General features: G+C 36.7%; 1 long non-coding RNA gene across 1 annotated transcript; it reads right to left on the bottom strand.

Annotated features, from left to right (window-relative positions):
- Nucleotides 1-788: 788 nt before the first annotated feature.
- LOC136041626 (uncharacterized) lies at nucleotides 789-18,331 on the bottom strand. Its single transcript, XR_010621071.1, has 2 exons — nucleotides 18,216-18,331; nucleotides 789-942 (listed from the first exon to the last, which is right to left on the bottom strand). It is a non-coding gene; the product is annotated as an uncharacterized LOC136041626 (long non-coding RNA).
- Nucleotides 18,332-19,709: the final 1,378 nt, after the last annotated feature.

Below are 19,709 nucleotides of genomic sequence, written 5' to 3'. Positions count from 1 at the left end.
CTTCCCTCTGATCACTTTACGCTTATAAAGGGGAGTAGAACTTTTTATTAATTATCAAATGAACTTCCTCCAAAGTTTATTCCCCCCACCCATAAATATTTCAGACGTGTTGCCCCGGAGATAGTTGGGGATTTTCTCAACTCGGAGGCATAATTATTTGGCCTTTGGAATATCTTAGAACAGCATTCCTGTTTTGAAATTTTGATAAGATGTATTTTGGGAAAAAGAGTGCAGTGGGGAAGCAGCTGGTGGCCTTCTAATCCCTTTTGTTTCATAGAAATGGCACTAGAACTTCCAATTTCCCATGGAATGAGCCCCCTCTTCATCTCATTTTTCTGGCATCTCTCCTTTCTTACTGGCTATCGTCCATAGTCTTTGTGTCTTAGGGAAATATTTATTCTTGCACTTCACTATTAGGAAGTAAAGTCTGTCGGAAATAATTGACATGGCTATATAAACAGTGAACTTGAACATGTTACAACCATGATTTCTGAAACGTATAACCACAAGGTTAGCTTTATATAATATAATGTTCAGATTTGCGCTTTCCTAAAAAAATATTTGACTTCAACAAATGGTTTGCATCCTTTTCGCTCATCCATTAAAAAAAGTCTTATATTTGTTGTAAAACTGGCTCTTCTATTCTGTAAAACTGGGTATTTCCTATATCACTTAAAGTTTTATTTTTGCTCTTTACTTACATCAGAATATTTCATTTTATAAATTAATGTAGGTACTAGCAGGAGAGAGGAAAGAGCAATCGAAAACAAAGTTTGTCGTTAAACGTATCGAAAGGTATGATTTATTTTAACTCCCAAGACTTAAAATTTTTAGGTCGCTTTTCACCTCACATGTCTGGAGTACGCTTATTGAGGAATACTTCTGAAGCTGTTTCAAAGAAACCTTCGACGAGTGGCTCCTCAAATTCTTGTGCATCGGAATCTAAAACAATAGGCTTTGAAAATCAGAAAACATGTTTAAAACGTCACCTTCAAAATAAAAAGCGTAGAAAATCGCGGGGAAAAAGCGGGGGAAAAATATATAATTGTGATGTATGTGACAAGGCTTTTTCTAGAGCATACGATCTGAAACGACACGAAAGTGCGCATACTGGTGAGAAACCGTTTAAATGTGATGTATGTGACAAACACTTTTCGTATGCAGCTACTTTGAAAACTCACCACAGAGTGCATACGGGTGAGAAACTGTTCAGATGTGATATATGTGACGGAGCCTTTTCTGTAGTGCATGCTTTAAACGAGCATCACAGAGTGCATTCGGGTGAAAAATCGTATAAATGTGATGAATGTGACAAGACCTTTTCTCAAGCAACACATTTGAACGGGCACCACAGAGTGCATATGGGTGAGAAAGTATTCAAGTGCAATGTATGTGAGAAATACTTTTCTCGACGGGACTCTATGAACAGGCATCAAACAAAGCACACAGGTGATAAACTTTTTAAATGAGATTTATATGACAAAACCTTTTCTATAGTGAATATTTTGAACCTGCACTGTAAAGTAGATATAGGCAGGAAACTGTTTAAATGTGATGCATGTGACAAAACCTTTTCTTGTGCAGCAACTTTGAAAACATTCATCAAAGAATGCGCACAGTTGTAAAACTCTTTAAATGTGACTTATGTGACAAAATCTTCTCTCGAGTGTATAATTCAAAAACGCACCAAAGACTGCATACAGGTGAGAAAGCTTTGAAATTTGTTATGTGTAAGAAAAACTTTTCTCATTGAAGCAATTTCTATAAGCATCAAAGAGTGCATGCAAGAGTTTAGGAAGCTTGTGAATTAACGAGCTGGATCCTCATTGATTCATGGTCATTATTCTTACAAATAATTTGAAGTAATTACCATTTAATTACATTTTTTTGTGTTTAGTTTTTCTTTTGTAATATACCATCATCCTCTGAAATTAGTGGTACAAATTTGCCTGATTGTTACAAATTTTATTCAAAGAAACAAAAGCCAAACATTATCCAAAACCGAAATGCATAATAATCAGATTTTCGAAGCAAGCCAAAATTTACCCAAGAAAACATGGATGTAATTAATTCACATTTGTTTTATTTAGTTCCACAAAAAGAGGAAAAAAGAAAGTGAAAAGAATAACAAGGCTCAAGAAAGGAAAACCATTGAACCAATGACAAAATCAGATTTGTGGCTCATGTATTCTTTATTTTATGTTTATAAACGATCCTCACTGACTTAATCCGGTTTCGAAAAAGAAAAAATTAAGATTAAGTTCAGCCAGAGCGAGACAGAGGTGTGGCACTTTGTCTATGGTATTGTTTTGCCACTTTGTGTCTTTGGGCTTTGGAGACCCGGTTTTACAAAAAAAAAAACATTGGTTTCTCTGTGAATTATGTTCGAAAAGACCTAAAAGCTTTGTATTTGAATTCCTTGGAAATTCTATTGGAAATTCTTAATCCTTGGAAATTCAGTATCTGTGAAAAGTTTTTTTTTTCTTGAAGAACAAAAAATGATTATCTACCATACAGCATTTTGGCTAAAAAAAAAAAAAAAATTAAATTAGTTTGAAATTTTCTGAATTCTTAATTTTGATTGCTAGCCTAAGTAGACCTCAAGATTTATTTGAGAGGGAGGAGGCTTGAAAGTGGGTCAAGTTTGCGTTAACTCACAGCCTTTGGCCAAGGTAGCCGAAATTAAGAAAAAACTGAGGGACTTGTTTGCCCTAATCCACGTGTTGGTGCAACTCCATACTGGGATTCGAATTAGAACCCAAATTTTGTTCGATAGCGTTGCCTGGAAGTGGAAATCGCGTAAGTGAAAAACACAAAATTTCGAGAAAAACGCGGTTGAATATTTCCAACCTTGCAGAAAAGAAATGGTTGGGGTGAAAAATGCAAAAAAATTACGTGGTGAAAACCATGGTACTAAAAATGGATGATGAGAATTTTTAAGCAAAATATTACACAGTTTCAGCACAATAAATCGGCAAAATACTGTTGCGTCAATTGGGTTTCAACAGTTGTTCAACTTGTCAGATACATCAAAACTGGTTCAAGCGTATTAAACAGCAGACATGGGACTTGCGGTAAAACTGTCCTGTAAGGTGGAACTAAAACTTCGAAGAAATTCAGATTTAATGTGTTGACAAATGAGTACAAAAGAATGTTAAGAATTTGGCACAGTTGAATGTCACAATTACGGCTTTCGTTTTTCCCTTGCCTTGATGTGTGACAGCTTTCTCTTTGGGACAGTTCTCAACTCGAGCGTTCATGAAACTGGGCGGTTTACTTTGAACATCTTTGGCAGGTTCACGACCCTTCATTGAAGCAAGCCCTGGCAAGTTCCTCTTGACGAATTCTCTGTAGTAATTTATATTGACAATCGGCATGAATCGCATGATAGGCTCTATATCTTTTATTAAATAAAAAAAAACAAGTTTTTTTTAACTGAAAGCAAGGAGTGACATTAAAACTGAAAACGAGCAGAAATTACCCCGTATATCAAAGGGGCTGTTCCGTCTTCAACGCCCTGCTCTTTACGCTAAAGTTTGACTCTTTCTCTCAGCTCTACTTTTTAAAACAGTAAAATACAAAGTGTTTTGTATTTTCTTGACTTGAAGCTTAAAATGGTAGGTTCCTGGGCTGAGTTGACCCTAAATTGCGAAAAAAAAGGTTAGGGGAATGTGCCTCAAATAATAGTGCCCCAAAAAGAGTAATTTTTGGCAAAACAAATAATTCGGTTGCAGCAATTGAAAGCCCCCCTCCCCCCCGAAAAATACCGAGAATTTAGCTAGCGCCAATTTGAGCCAATTATACCTTTCATGGAAATTTTTAACCAACCATAAAATTGGTAAAATCTGATTGCGAACGGGGCTCTCAAGTTAAGGATGGCGGACACTGTAACAAAACACAATGAAACACAAGTTAGAAAAGCTATTTTGGATTGGCCAGTCACGTGAAATAGCAGATACATTATTTTTGGATTGGACAGCCGAGTTTTCCTTCTTTTTGTTCTATCGAAGCTAACTTAACCTTTTTCTGACGACTATCACAGAACTATTGATATTTCGCAATAGAAAAATAAATACCGCAATGTACTTATCTTTTGCTTTTAGAGACACGCCCTAGAATCCGTTAACCCGTTCTAAGTTGGATACATACATTCTTAAAATCAGCTGGTCTTTTCAAATTTGAATATGGGAATTCCAGTTACACGTGCTTGAAACAGGTGCCAAGATTAAAATACAGCTGAGATAAGTTATCATTCTTGTATCTTCGCGGTATTGCCACATTGACTTGTTTTACGCCAAATTTGCTTAAACAACAACAAGCTTTGTTCCGATGTTTGGTGAAACGGAATCACCTGGTCTTACTCCGAGTATCAGTAAATCTAGTATAAGGTCTTTTTGTGTTCTAAAGCTCTTTGCTGACATACCGCTGTAAAAGATTGCTCAAAGTGAAATTTTCTAGGGATCCAAATTTTCCTTGCATTTGGTATCTTACTTTCGTCAAAAGACGGAATCAGGTAGATGTCTTTAAAATTGATAGAAGTAAAAACCTGTCTTTGTTCTTCAGATATTTAGACTGAGCAACTGAGGGGGAAATAATGGAGTAGAACTAAAATCAAAGGTTGACGATAAAAAGGACAAACGATAGCAGTACAAAAAAAATGCCGTTTGCGTGAGATCTTCAAATTCAAAAAAGGTAGGTAAAGGATACGGCATTAGACTTTATAGTCTGTACCGGCAGTGCTGATCTCCGTTTCTTGACCCTTCAGCCAGGAAGTGCAATGGGGGATTGGGGATCAGCCATCCTGTGCTTTTGCACACCCTTCCTGTTTACCTTCCCCAGATTTCTCCGGGTACCCATTTAGAGCTGGGTCGACACTAGCTAAGCTTACAGAGTCACGCCACTGACCCCCGTCCCAAACTGAAGAATTGGGTACACTGGGATTTGAACCCGCGTCCTCTCAGACAAAGGATCCCGAATCCAGCGCACCAACCCACTCGGCCAGGAAGGCTCCATTTTCAAAGCCAAACATCATGGACATTAATGCTCAACTACAGGCTATCAATAGCTGAATGATTGTTTAAAATTAAGGTTTGAAAGTAATCTAAACATGCTCGCAATACAGTTTAGGGTAACGAACTGTAAATAAGGAGCGACTAGGCTCAATTGTAACAGAAACTACAAAAGACGGAATTTTAATATCTTTAGATACATCAAAAGAATCAGATTATTATGCTGATCCCAATTATTTAACATTAATCGAGTTTAGTGTTACCCATGAAAAGTTACGACCCTGAGAAAATTTACTTTATTTTCGACTTAGGTCGAAAAAAGAAATCTTTATGAAAATCACGCCATCATATTCAGCGTACCTGAGAACCCTACTCTACAAGTTTCAAGCTCCTATACATAAAAACAGGGAATTTTGCCAGAAGATAGATCACTGATGCTTGTTTATTTTATTTATTTTTTCCCCAGGGGTGATCATATTAAAATAATTGTCTTAGAATATCAGGAGAGGATCCATTCGAACGTAAATTAAAGATTCTTGTGCCCTTTTTCAAGTGAATAAAAATATTGGAGGACCCTTTTTTCCCCAAATTAATCTAACTAAAATTTTAAGATAGCCATTTTGTTCAATATATTTGAAATATCAAATAACTATGTCTTTAGGTGTAAAATGACCCCCCACAGTCCGTCCGGAGAGGCCTGTAATTTATGAAATTTGTCTCTTGTTTACGTGTAGTTTTTGGTATTGGGAAGTATGCAGACATTTTTCGGGGGGGAGGGAGGATTTGTGTTTGGGTCAAATTTAGGTAAGGAGGATTTCCTTGGTAAGGGAAATAGGGGGGGGGTCAATTTTCCAGGGAAAATGTTACACATTTTCTTTTTTTTTAATTGTCTCACATTTTCTTTGCCAAATTTTACATGTTCTGGAGAATTATCCGGGGCCTATTTTTCACATATATTGATTTCTGAGAAGAAGTTTCCACGAAAGGGAAAGTTTCTGGACTGATCGAGAACCCAATTAGAGGTTAAAGCCTTATTTAGATGAAAGAATGCCAAGGAGAATTTTTCATGCTGTATCGTCCGAAAGGAATTTTACGGAGTGGATGGATTGTCTGGAGAGAATTTGACGGGAGAGGTGTATTTTACTTTGGATGAAATTTCCAGGGGGAGGGGATATTTCATGAAGAGTGTGCCAGGTTTACCGGCATTATTTAAGAAAATGATCAGAAATCAAACTAAAAACAACACATTTTTTTAACTGAAAGTAAGCAGAAACATTAAAACTCAAAACAAACAGAAATTATTGCGTACATGAAGGGTTGCCCCTTCCTCAATACCTTGTTCTTTACGCTAAAGTTTGACCGTTTGTCCCAATTTTTTAAGACCGGCTACTGAAAAACAGGAGCAGTGTAATTAGAATTGGAAGCTTTCTTAGAAGTACTAATATCTTTAGTGTAAAGAACAAGGTATTGAGGAGACAACCTTTCATATACGGAATAAATCAGCCAAAACTAATGTGCAAATCTCGTTTTAATTTTTCATGTACAGTGAACCAAATTCGAACCTGCATTAGTTGAAAAACGTTCAGAAATTACATTTTTTTTTTACTGAAAGTAAGGAGGGGCGTTAAAACTTTAAACAAATAGAAATTATTCCGTATACGAAAGAGGCTTTCCCCTCCTCGACGCCTCACTCTTTACGCTAAATTTTGATTCTTTGTCACAACTCTACTAAAAAAACTTTGAAGCTTTAAACTTTTAAAGCAATAAAAAACTTTGGGATGAAGAGCATGGCGTTGGGGAGGGTACTGCCCCTTTCATATACAGAATAATGTCCGTTCGTTTTGTTTTAATTTTTCTCCTTACATCCAGTTAAAAAAAAACCTTTTTTTCTTTTAATCATGCAAAATTTTATGATAATCAGTTTTTGGAAAGTAACACTTTTTATAAACGAAGGTACTACTATTTTTCCACCCAAAGTAACACCAAAAAGGCTGCCGAGGGGCACGATTGCTCCCATTTGGTGTTTCTGCTTCTACCGATTATTTGGGAGATCTACCGAGTTTCTGAACCATCTCCTGACAAAAAAAGAAGATGCTGAAACTATAAAAAATCTACAGAAAACTTAATCCCTGGAAAATGTCACTCTATTGTCCTTATTTGTTTTTTACATGGCTTTTGTCAATTGTATTTTGGGGATTTTTTTTTCTTGGGGAAAAGAACGCAGCCACGTCACAGGCACTTGAGACAGCACGATTTGAATTTGTTGGCTCATATACGAATATTGCTCACTATCCATTTGACAGTGATCGTATGGATTTTCAGTTTTTAATCGTTTAGACAACTTCAATGTTTGTAATTATTTTAGTTCATAAACCAACCACAGGCGTTGGCTAGCCCCAAGAAGATGGGAACTAGTACTGGGTGGGTGCTGCTGATTCAGTAGGTTCAAATGGTTTAATGTTACTAAAAATTGAAAGAAATGTGAGAAAAAATAGACTTTGTCTGCAGTTGCTCTATAGAACTAAAAGCAATAGATGGCGATAGAAGAAAAACTTTTTCCCCGGTCAGATGGCGTTTGGTCTTATTTTCAGTTTTTGTTGGTCGGTTACAGACTCAAGAGCAAACGTATATCTCTTTCACAATAGCGCAGAAAAAATGAAAAAAGTTCTTTAGATCCTAAATTTCCTTCACATTTTGGTTACCGCGCCAGGGTCATAATTTGCTATAGGGTAGGGGGGAGACTTCCCCCTTCGAAGACCAGTTTCCCTTTTCCCTCCCCCACCCCAGTCGAAATTTAGTTTCTTCAAAAATCTTGTCGAAACTTAGAGAAGCCTGCATAATTCAAGCATCGAAAGAAACGGGTCAGTTTTCTTTCGATGCTTAAGCCGAAAACGGCTTAATTACGTCCAAAGGCCTTTGTAAATAAAAAAATGATTATTCTAAACATTTTGCTCACCACCTTGGTAATTTTTATGGCACTTGGTATTAACCAAGTGACATTTGGCAATTTAGCAATTCTGTCAGTCTGTCTGTCGGTCCCGGTTTTGCTACTTTAGGTATCATCGTCTTTGGGGGGACCAGGAATCTCCAAAAATAATTAAAGTGGAGAGATCAGGATGAAACTGGATGGGATGAATAAAAACAAGTCTAAGATACATGACTGACATAACCGGACCAGATTCGCTCTCTTTGGTGGAGTTGGGGGGATAATTCGGAAAAATGAGGTATTTGTAACTTATGAACCGGTGATCAGATCTTAGTGAAATTTGATGTTTAGAAGGATCTTGTGCTTTAAAGATAATTTTCCAGAATTAACCCCCCCCCTGAACTACCCCGAATAGAGCGGATCCGTTCCAATTATGTCAATCATGCATCTAAGACGTCTACTTACTTTTCTGTCGCAAATTCTGTCGGTCTGTCTGTCGGTCCCGGTTTTGCTACTTTAGGCACTTTCAGGTAAGCTAGGACGATGAAATTTGGCAAGCGTATCAGGGACCGATTCAAATTAAATTAGAAATAGTTGTTTTCCCGATTTGACCATCTGGGAGGGGGTGGGATTGGGGGGCCGGTTAATTCGGAAAAAATAGAAAAATGAAGTATTTTTAACTTATGAGCGGGTGATGGGATCTTAATGAAATGTATCTTTGGAATGGTATTGTGTCTCAGAGCTCTTATTTTAAATCCCGACCGGATCTGATGACATTGGGGGGGAGTTGGAGGGGGAGCCTAAAATCTTGGAAAACACTTAAGAGTGGAGGGATCGGGATGAAACTTGATGAAAAAATAAGCACAAGTCCCAGATACATGATTGACATAATCGGAACAGATCCGCTCTCTTTGGGGTAGTTGGGGGGGGGGGGGGAAATTCTGAAAGATTAGAAAAAATGAGGTATTTTTAACTTACGAACGGGTGATCGGATCTCAATGAAATTTGATGTTTAGAAGGATATCGTGTCTTAGAGTTCTTATTTTAAATCCCGACCGGATCTGGTGACATTGGGGGGGGGGGGAGTTGGAAGGGGGAAACCTAAAACTTGGAAAACACTTCTAAGAGTGGAGTGGAGGGATCGGGATGAAACCTGGTGGGAAAAATAAACACAAGTCCTAGATACATGATTGTCATAAACGGAACGGATCCGCTCTCTTTGGGGTAGTTGGGGGGGGGTTATTTCTGAAAAATTAGAAAAAATTACGTGTTTTTAACTTACGAAGGAGTGATCGGATCTTCATGAAACTTCATATTTAGAAGGACCTCGTAATTCAGATCTTTTATTTTAAATCTCAACTGGATCAATTGTAATTGGGGGGGGGCAGTTGGTGGGACCGGAAATCTTAGAAAATACTTAAAGCGATGAGATCAGGATGAAACTGGATGGGAAGAATAGAAACTTGTCTAAGATACGTGACTGACATAACCGGACCGGATCTGCTCTCTTTGGTGGAATTTGGGGAGGGGATAATTTTGAAAACTGAGGTATATGTAACTTACGAAAGGGTGAACAGATCTTAATGAAATTTGATATTTAGAAGGATCTAGTGCTTTAAAGTTCTAATTTTAAATTCCGACCAGATCCTGTGACATTGGGGGGAGTTGGAGGGGGAAACCAGAATTCTTGGAAAACGTGAAAATTGGGGTATTTTTATCTTACGAATAGATGATCGGATCTTAATGAAATTTGATTTTTAGAAGGAATTCAGGTCTCAGAGCTCTTATTTCAAATCCCGACCAGATCTTTTGACATTGGGGAGAGTTGGAGGGGGAAATCTTGGAAAAACACTTGGAGTGGAGGAATCGGGATGAAGCTTGGTGGATAGAATAAACAAATGTGTTTGATACGTGATTGACAGAATCGTACTGGATTCACTCTCTTTGGGGGAGTTGGGGGGAGGGTTTTAGTGATTTGGCGAGTTTGGTGCTTCTGGACGTGCTAGGACGATTAAAATTGGTAGGCGTGTCAGGGAGCTGCACAATTTGACTTGATAAAGTCGTTTTCCCAGATTCGACCATCTGGGGGCAAAAGGGAGAGGAAAAATTAGAAAAAAATTAGGTATTTATAACTTACGAGTGGGTGATCGGATCTGAATGAATTTTGATATTTAGAAGGACATCGTGACTCAGAGCTCATATTTTAAATCCTGACCGGCATTAAGCCTCTTATTTTCCTTTGTAAACCAATCTATTGTTTCATAGAATTTTGTTAGAGCTTATGCCATATGATCTCTTGGCTCTTAGCTCTTCTCGCCTCGTCACAAGCGCCATATGAGCTCTTAGCTCTTGTTTCATTCTCTCAACGTTCATTTTTTTTTTTGCCAAAACGTGTCTCTTTATGTCTTTGGTACCCATGGTTTCGTGAAAATAGGGAAAGAAAGAGTGGAAGGATGTTGTGAGGAAGGAAAGTGAGGTGTGAGGAAGCGAAAAGCCGTTTTTCATTTTCGTCACTTTCCTACCTCGATGTTTACCATTACAGTGAAATGACAGGTTCTTAAAGTTGTTTAATTGTGGACAAAGATAGCAAAAGAGGTTCAAGAGGATACATCCCACTCTATTTAAAGCCTCCCTCTTTACAGTCTCCTAAGTAGTTCCCATTTTCCTTAAATCCTTCCTCACAACATCCTTCCACATCTTTCGGGAGCGAACTGCTTTTTGTTTGGCCTTAGATGGTTGGTCAACAAAGACTATATTTGGCAATCCGTCATCCTTCATGCATTTAAGTAGCATTTAAAGAATACAAAAATATATGAATTTAGAAAGAATGCAGTTGAGGTTTTTTAAGCGTATGTTAGGCCTTGATAATAAGCTTAATGGGTTAGTGCTAAGAGGGGATATAGGAATAAAGAGTATGAGACAGAGTAGGTTAATTAGTATGGTTAAATATTGGGAAAGGGTGTCATCGATAGAAGATAATAAGCTAGTTAAGCAAGCATTTTTAATGATGCTTTAAGATAGGAGGAAGGGTTCGTGGCCAAATCAGGTGAAGAATATATTGACCGCGCAGGGCTAGGTAATTGCTGGAATGAGGGAAAAGGGGTAGGAGAGATGGTAGTGATTGCATCTAGGTTAGTTGCTACTAGGCTAGAATCTCAGGAAGTTTAGGTTTAGCAAACTGAGAAGGCCACCTCGCCGTCTCTTGGGATATATGTGGAGGTCAAGGAGAAATGGGGCGAAGAAATTTACCTAAAACTGGGAATGGCTCCGGATGATTTGAAATGGGTAATGTATGTAAGGGAGAATTTTATGCCTCTTGGAGAACGTAGGAAATATTTAGGGAGAAATAGATTGAGGGATGGTCCTTACAGTTGTCCTATGTGTGGAGAGATGGATGAGTCTTTGCATCATTTTTTAGGGGATTGTTGGGAGTTGAGGGAGTTAGGCTTGGAAATATTTGTTAGGGAGGTTGGGGGAGGGATTGTATTTTTGAAATTTTGAGAAGTAGTTGTTACTTAAGTATAAATAATATCGGAAAGTTCGTCCGGGTAGGTATGAGGCATCGTGTTTTCTTAAATAATTGGTTTAATGTCTTTTCAGTCTATGTTTGTTGCTGTATTTTTTCCACTTGTTTTGTGTATGTCACCAGCGTAAAGAGCGAGGTATAGACGAGGGGTGAACTCCCTCATATACGCAATAAAACATACGAATATAGAAGTTTGTTACGTAAGTTAATTATTAAATTACGTATATTTTTTACTAATTTTTTTACTATTTTTTACTACTTAGGCTTTCGTGTAAATCTATATAGATATAGATAGATAAATCTGTCTATCTATCTATCTATAGAAATTAATCCTCTCTTCATTTCATGACTGCTGTCAATCATAATTTATCTCCAGGTTAATTTTTTTTTTGCTTCTGGCTTACTTTCCAAAAACAATGAATTTAGTTTTATAGTAGTTTTGTGAGAAATTTCTATTATGTTTGGGCCAGTTAGTCATACACATTGAAACATCTACCAGCTTTAGTTGTGTGCAAAGAATCTAAGGGTAGAGGCTCGGTTATAGCCACAAATTGTGTCTTAATTCTAGTTATGAATACATGGATTTAGCTCAGTGAGACTTAATTAGTAACAGCCTTTCTATGAAAATTTAGGGGGATGGATATATCTTCAATTTTTAAATGAAGATGCAATTTTTTTTATCAAAATCTAGAGGGACAGGGCATTTTCTTTCGAATTTTTAAATGAAAAATCAGAAAAAAGGGTGTTTTAGGAAACGGTTCAATTCTGTCCCCTCCCATTAGTGCTTTTGGTAATTACAGAGTTTAAAAACACCCAAATCCACGCACAAAATTATGAGCATGTTTTGTGCAACTTACTTCTTTGAGCTTCAGCAAAAGACAAAAAAACACCTATAATTATTTAAAAATAGCCTAGCTGTTATCACTCTTCAATTATTTAAAAAAAACATATACCTGAACAAAAATGATATCTGAAAAATGTTTCATCTAGTTTTATCAGTAATATCAGTTTTCCAGGTGTCACTGTACAACAGAACGAATGGCAACATGGAAAGATTAATTGTTTTACAAAGTGAATGACCATCATTTGGAATCAGGCCAGGATTTACACATAGCCTCACTAGGTTCGGGTATAGGGAATTTTTGTCTTAACTAAAACTGGATAGATGTGATTTATCGTCAAAGTGCCAGATGCGCTTTGCTGCCTCTTCACTGGAGAGAGATTTTAAAACAAAACAGAAATTCCGTAGCCCTTTATTATCTGTCAGATACCTCTCAAGATTGGCAGATCAGAGCTCGGTATTACCTCTCTCTTGCATTACTTTTAGTTTATCACTCATGAGTTGCCTTGTGTTCTGGGCTTACACTATCCCCGAATTTATGGGGATTTCCCCGTAAATCCCTGTGTCTCCCCGAAAAAATTTATAGGGTCTGGGGGTTCCAAAACGCTTGCACCTAGGGGCGCTAAAGATTAAATCCGGCCCTGTTCAGAAGCCTTGTTAAGGTGCAGACTGAGGCGTAAACACCTGATCCTGCTGCTAGTATAAGTACCATCGTTGCCAACGCTGTGAAATAAATTGTTTCATTTTTCCGACTTAAATTGCACCACAAGAAATTAATTTGTACCGTCCAAACAGGAAGTGAAAAATTTACCAAAACAAGAAGGACATTTTTAATAAGCTAAAACTTGAACAGAAATCCGACCCAGAAAGGAGTGAATAAAACCAAGATGCACCGGGAAATTTTTATTCTACCAAATATACATCCTAATGTACTGAATTGTACCTTGGACCTCTACATTTTACCAAAAACAGTGCAATTGTACTACGTTGGCAACACTAGTACGTACAACCCAGAAAACAAAATATGCACCAAAACTAACAAAATATAACCGGTATTTTTGAGGCCACGATTTTCTCGAACACATTATATTAAACCCGAATTATTCTTTTAGATTAAGGTTCTGTCTCTTTTTAATTTTCTGATATTTAAATCATAAGTATTATTAGTAAAGGTGGTTGGTGCAGGAAAGATGTTAAATGTAGAATAGGCAAGGCCCAGGGTGTTTTTGACAGCTGAAAAAAGTTCGGAAAAATTTGAAGATAAGTCTGCAAACCTAAATCAGAATATTGGAAACTGTAGTGATGACAATGGTCAAATATGTTCCTGAAACACGAGCTCTACGAAAAAAGGGGGAAGATTTGCTAGATGTTTTCTAGAGAAATTGCCAACGCATTGTTTTGAGTACATGACTAACTGACCGTATTTCAAACAGTAGGCTGTACAACAATTGGGGCTGAATCCAACTTACTAGGGCTACAATGAGAGAAAGATTGAGAAGGCTAGGGCACGTTCTGCAGACGAAGGATGACAGATTACTTAAGATTATCCTTTTCAGCCGACCGTCTAGGACTAAACAGAAAGCAGATCGTCCTTGGCTGGGTTGAGAGGAAGTCGTAAGGAAAGATTTAAGGGAAATAGGAACTTCCTGGTAGGGTGTAAATAGAAAGGCTTTGAATAGATTTGGATGGAGAAAGAGTGTGTGTAGCTGTGTTGACCTCAGGCGACTTGGTACTGCGGTGAGTTGATAGTAGTAGCAGCAGATAGTGGGAGCGTTTCCTTGAAAACTGGCACACCTCCACAAAGGCTTTTGATAGTCAAAAAAAAAATGCTATCTATAAATTTGTTCCTAAAACACATAGGCCCAATTTTAGCCAAAATTGGGATCTGCGGCCAAAAGTTGTGGGAAACAGCAATTTATCGAGTTTCAGTGTTCTTTATTGTTTAAAATAAACCTTAGAATTAATAGTTTTCTTATGAATAGAACTTTTCAATGTTTTCTATAGCCGTTGTTCGAATACTATCGTCCGTAGATAAAAACACAACCCAAAAAATTCTTTGGCAGGATGCCTGAAATGCTAAAATGAAGTCTTAGAAGATTTTTTGTTTTTTAGTTTGAAAGGGGCAAGCATTTGTCTATAAACCGGCCTTCAACGACAGCTACTAGCCTCTGGGGTTATAAGATGCGAAAGACAGCTCCAAACGGCGCTTATAAAAAATAAGTATTGATTTATTATCTCAATATTGTCTTATGAACAGCACGCTTTTCTGTCTTTGTTTTCCTCTTCTGATTTTTTAGTTACTATTTGCACACCAACAATAAAAGTTTAATTTGAAAGTTTAATTTTCGAAAGAGAAGGGGTTTCGCAAATTTCCTAAATTATTTTTAATATTATTTTTAGACTTAACGAAATTTTTGCAATATTTAGAAGTATTTAGTTTTGCTTTTTTCAAATATTTTCACAAGGAGGAAAGAACTGTAGTGTTTTTTTATTTTATTTTTTAGCTTAATAATTTATTTGAGCTGTCTCAAGGTTGATACAAAGCGACGATGATCATATAGAATATTTTGTGTGTGGTAGTTTGTTTGTAATCAGCAGTGTGAGTCAGATTAAAATAAAGAAAGCACAAAAAAGTCTTGGGAGGTCTGTCTACTTTGGAACAATGGCTGCATGTAAACGACCCATTTCAAAGATTGTCGGTGCATACGAGAATCTTCTGTAGAAGTATGATGCGATAATATAATGAAAAAACAAACATCACTTTTATATACGCCATTATACACTATACAAAGAAAGAAGAAGGTGGATGAGTCTCATCACTGTTGTTTTGAATCCTGTCCCAAGTACAAAAATACACTATCCATCACATTCTTTCTTCGTCTGTTAGAATAAGAAATATGATTTTATTAATGCTTTGGACCTTTTCTGTTATACCTATGCAAATTAATTAAAATCTTTTTTAAAGCATACATACCGAACATTCTCATAATTTAAATGGAATGAGGAACAAAAGTTTACATACCTAGGGAACAAGTGCTTCTGTGACAAGTGTTACAATCAAGGATGTTTAAACAGCCTTAGGGTTTTCTGAGAAGATGACGTCATATGCGAAAAACAGGGTCTTAAGGATATGTAAAATAATGTTCACAAGGTTCATGGTGAACGTTAAACTGAAAACGGAACGTTTTTTCTTTAATCTGAGGATTGTTTTGATTTTTGTCCTGTCTTGCTTTTTCTTTGCTAGCTGTAATTTTATTTGAAGGTCCAATTCATCAACATTATCAATGCACCCAGTCACAAGTGAATAAAACAATGATCCAATACAGGGTATTATCAGAAAAACCACTGAGCAACCTTTTGAGCTGATTACAAACTACCACACACAAAGTATTCTGTTCGTCTTCAACTAGAACAAGCAAATCAAATCCACTATACGAAAACCATTTTTATTTCTTATTCTGAAAATTTCATAACCGCTTTTTGGTCATAAATATATGCAATGTTACCCTCCCCCATAGAGGATGTCCTGTATAACGTCGCCTTGTATCAGTCTTGGGACAGTTCTGATTGAAACACTTGGAAAATATCCAAGAATAGCAGAAAGAAAGGCTGAGTGTACAACTGCTTTTTCATTCTATTTATTATCGCTTACTATGTATAAATTGGAAGAATTGACTAATAAAGAAATCTTTAAATAGTTTTTTTTCAATCTTTTTGTGTTTTATTTCACATATAGAATCATTAAATATGTTGAAGGCTTCCAAAATTGAACCCGACATTGTTCAAAAATTGAGCCCCTCGGCACTGTGCGTCCCTGGGCCTAGTGGGGCTATGCGTAAATCCTCGCCTGGTTTTAAATGGTGGTCACTTGCTTTATAAAAAAATTGAAACTCTCCATGTTGCCATTTGTTCTGTTGTAGTGTCATTCGTTTTGTTGCACAGAGACACCTAGAAAACTGCTATTTCTTATGAAACTGTATTGTCTATTTTTCATATATCATTTTTCTTCAGTTACATGTATATCTTAAATAATTGAAATGAAATCATTTACTAGGAAATATTACAGGTTTTTCCTCTCTATTTCATATTTCCTTCAAATTGGGTTTCATTGTACACACTCTAGAATTTAGATATACAGGTACGGGGTTGAAACAACTGAGACGTATGGGATATAGCTAGGATATACATAATTTTTTGCTGCGTATTTGGAAAATAGGGAAGGTTGAGTATAGTCTGGCTGCATGTAAAATGTAACCTAACCTATCTAAAATACCAGCTAAATATTTATTGAAACATAGCTACAATGTAGTTTTTCACAGAGCCAAAGCTCAAATACTTTTTTTTCTGAGGAGGGGGGGTGTATAAATATTATAGAAAAGAAATCATTCAGTTTAAGGGAGATTGGGAAAATTTGGCACAAATTTGAAATAAATAAAATTTATGAGCCCCTCCCCCCTGAGCAAAACTTTTGGATCAACTCTGACTTTATATAGTTTATAAGGTGAGCATCAGCTCTCTCCTTCATCGTGAAATATAAAAATTCCTGCAACTTTTCTATTATTATTTTTTTTTTTTCATTTGCCTATTCTTATGTTTTTAGTTCATCTTGCCTCTTAAAATGTGCCCCCTCCCCCATATGCCGCTGTCAATGATTTTCGTTTCGTGGCCCTTCAGCCAGGAAGTCCAACTGGGCAGGGGCAAACCACCGGTACAGTCAGGAGCGGTGCATCGCCTGTTTTCGGTACGGTTTCGGGGATTACTAAGAAGCCAATGAAAAGACCCTTATATACGTCAAAGACCCTTATTTATGGTTATTTAACCTACGATGTTAGAGTTAAAAGTATAGATAAGATTAAAGAACTTTTTTTTAAGTGGTTGACTATTTTACCCTTTCACATAGGCGTTAGTTCATTTTCGGTCTTATATATAGTAAAAACAAAAATAAAGAAGAAAAATAAAATAAGTACAAATATAATTCGTATAATCAATGCATATAATTTACAAGGCAAAGCTAGATGTGACTAGGCGGCATACGGTGCGGGATGGCATTTTTCTTAGATATCTAAGTGATTGTTCACTATTTTTTTTCCCAGAAATAAAAAAAAAAGAATGCGGTAGCTTATTCTTGGAAAGATATACTATTTTCTTTATGTCAAGGCACCCTGGATTAGAAAATTCAAAATTTTCAGTGTATATCAGGTTTTGAGGCAAGGGTAAGTTCTTATTAAGAATGAATAATTGTCGTAAAAGCATTTTATTTTGCCGTATTGTTCGCCCTCCCCCGTAGGGGATAAACTACTGTCCATCTACAGTTGATCAGTTTGAGTCAGCTACACTCAAAAGTAGCATAGCAAAACATTCAGATGATGTACTGTACCAGATCAGTCGCTCTGCCTTTTTGGCTCACTAGAGCTGCCGAATTCAATGGTAATTGCAACGCGCAGTTGAAGCCTGTCGCTTCACATTGTGCTAGAGGAAAATAATTTTAATCTCCTTATTTTAAATATAGACTCACGTAGATACACAGGGTGGAGGGAAATAGTATTCTATTTTTTGTTAGTTATGTTTGGAAGTAAAGGATGAACTGAAAAAGATATCTATAATTCTTTTTTCCACCTCTGGGTGTACGATGTCCACTTATCCAAATTATGCGGTTTGCTGTTGATTTCTTCGTCGGATTAATAATGACTCTACTCTAACTATTATTTAGAGGTTTTCTTGTCATACACTTGCGGTGACCATCTTGTTAGCCCGTATTACATTCAGCTGCCTGTCTGAATTGAAAGTCGTGACCAATCGTAGTAGTTGCAATAACAATCTTACACAATTAATTTTATCCGGTGATTGGGTGGTTTTTGATGCTGGATTCTTTTTCATAGTCAAACCAGGAGAATTATTTGAAATATCTCTTACCTCAACGACACCACCTGATACTGAAAAGGTACCAAATCATGGACAGTGCAATAGATTTTATAGATAGCTTTAAAAATCTTTTGAGGATTGATTATCCTGTACTGCTTTCTGGAGCTGTAATAATAAAAAAAGGCTTCAAATTAAAAACTTCAGTAGGAAAACCAGTTTGATTCTATATTTTGAGTCATAGGTGGGGATGAATAAAAGTAAGTGGAGATAGGAACGTGGTCAGAGTAGAATCCTTCTTTTAAAACTTTGGCCTTGTCACTGGCAAACGAAGCAAAAACGTGATTTAAGTTGGAAGTTGAGGAAATTGGCCCAATATATGAAAAGTTATCCTTCTTAGGCCATACACAATAGTCAGGAGGAGCGCAGCCCCGAAAGTTATGTGATCAGGTAGACATTGTGTTTGTTATATCTACATTAAAATCTCTGCTGATGATAACAGATGTAGAGGCAACTTTTTTAAGACACTTGACTAAAAGTTTGAAGGCAGACACAAATCGTGAATCAGATTGTTCGTTGTTATAATTTGTGGGCAGATACACGCTAATTACACAGTTAGTTTTACACGGCTTACACGGTTAGTTTTTACTGCGAAATTTACTGCTCAGCTACTGCTTAGCCTAGAAAAGAAAAATGACGTTAATCGATTTGAGATAAAAGACATTTAAGGTATTAAGTTTCTTTTTTAAGGCCAACTAGAGGAGGTAAAAGCTAAATTAAAAACTAAAATTTGTATCCAAATTTTTCAAAGGGTGTATGTTGTTAAAACTATTGAAAAGATTTCTCCAGTGTACACATAGCAGGCCAAACTATGATATCTTAAAGAAGACCGAAAAGAATTATACTATTATTGTCTTTTTCCCTAAAAAGACTCATTCTTTACACTATATCGTAAGTTTTGTCCCAATTCTTTAAGAATGACCCCTGAATCAGAAAGGCCGTAGAATAAATAGTTGAAATTACTAAAAATACTATAGCATAAAGAGCTAGGTATTTATCTCCTCCTAAATACCTTGCTCTTTATGCTAAAGTATTTTTAGAACCCCTCATATGCGTAATAATCTCTGTTCGTTTTAAGTTTCAATGCTACTCTTTACTTTCAATTGAAAAAACTTTTCCATCTTTATTTTTTCATTGTTTTTTTTATAGTAATTTTAGAAAATCCTGCGCCCTTTTCATTGGATTTCTGTTCCCCCATGACATATTTCTCCAAGGAAAGATCCTCCCACATAGCCCCCTCCCCTAAAACCCACCCCCACAACCAAAATAATCCCCTGAAAACGACTGTACACTTCCCAATAACCATTATTATATGTAAACACTGGTCGAAGTTTGTAACTTGCAGCCCCTCCCCCAGGGACCGTGGGGGAGTAAATCATTCCCAAAGACATAGTTATTATGGTTTTTGACTATGCGGAACAAAATGGGTATCTCAAAATTTTGATCTGTTGACTTTGGAGAAAAAATGAGCGTGGGAGGGGGCCTAGA

This window comes from Artemia franciscana, unplaced genomic scaffold, assembly GCF_032884065.1.
Source record: "Artemia franciscana unplaced genomic scaffold, ASM3288406v1 PGA_scaffold_32, whole genome shotgun sequence".
In the NCBI taxonomy this organism is placed as follows: Eukaryota; Metazoa; Arthropoda; class Branchiopoda; order Anostraca; family Artemiidae; genus Artemia; species Artemia franciscana.
Note: the sequence above shows the minus strand (reverse complement) of the source record. Positions and strands in the feature narration are given on the sequence as shown.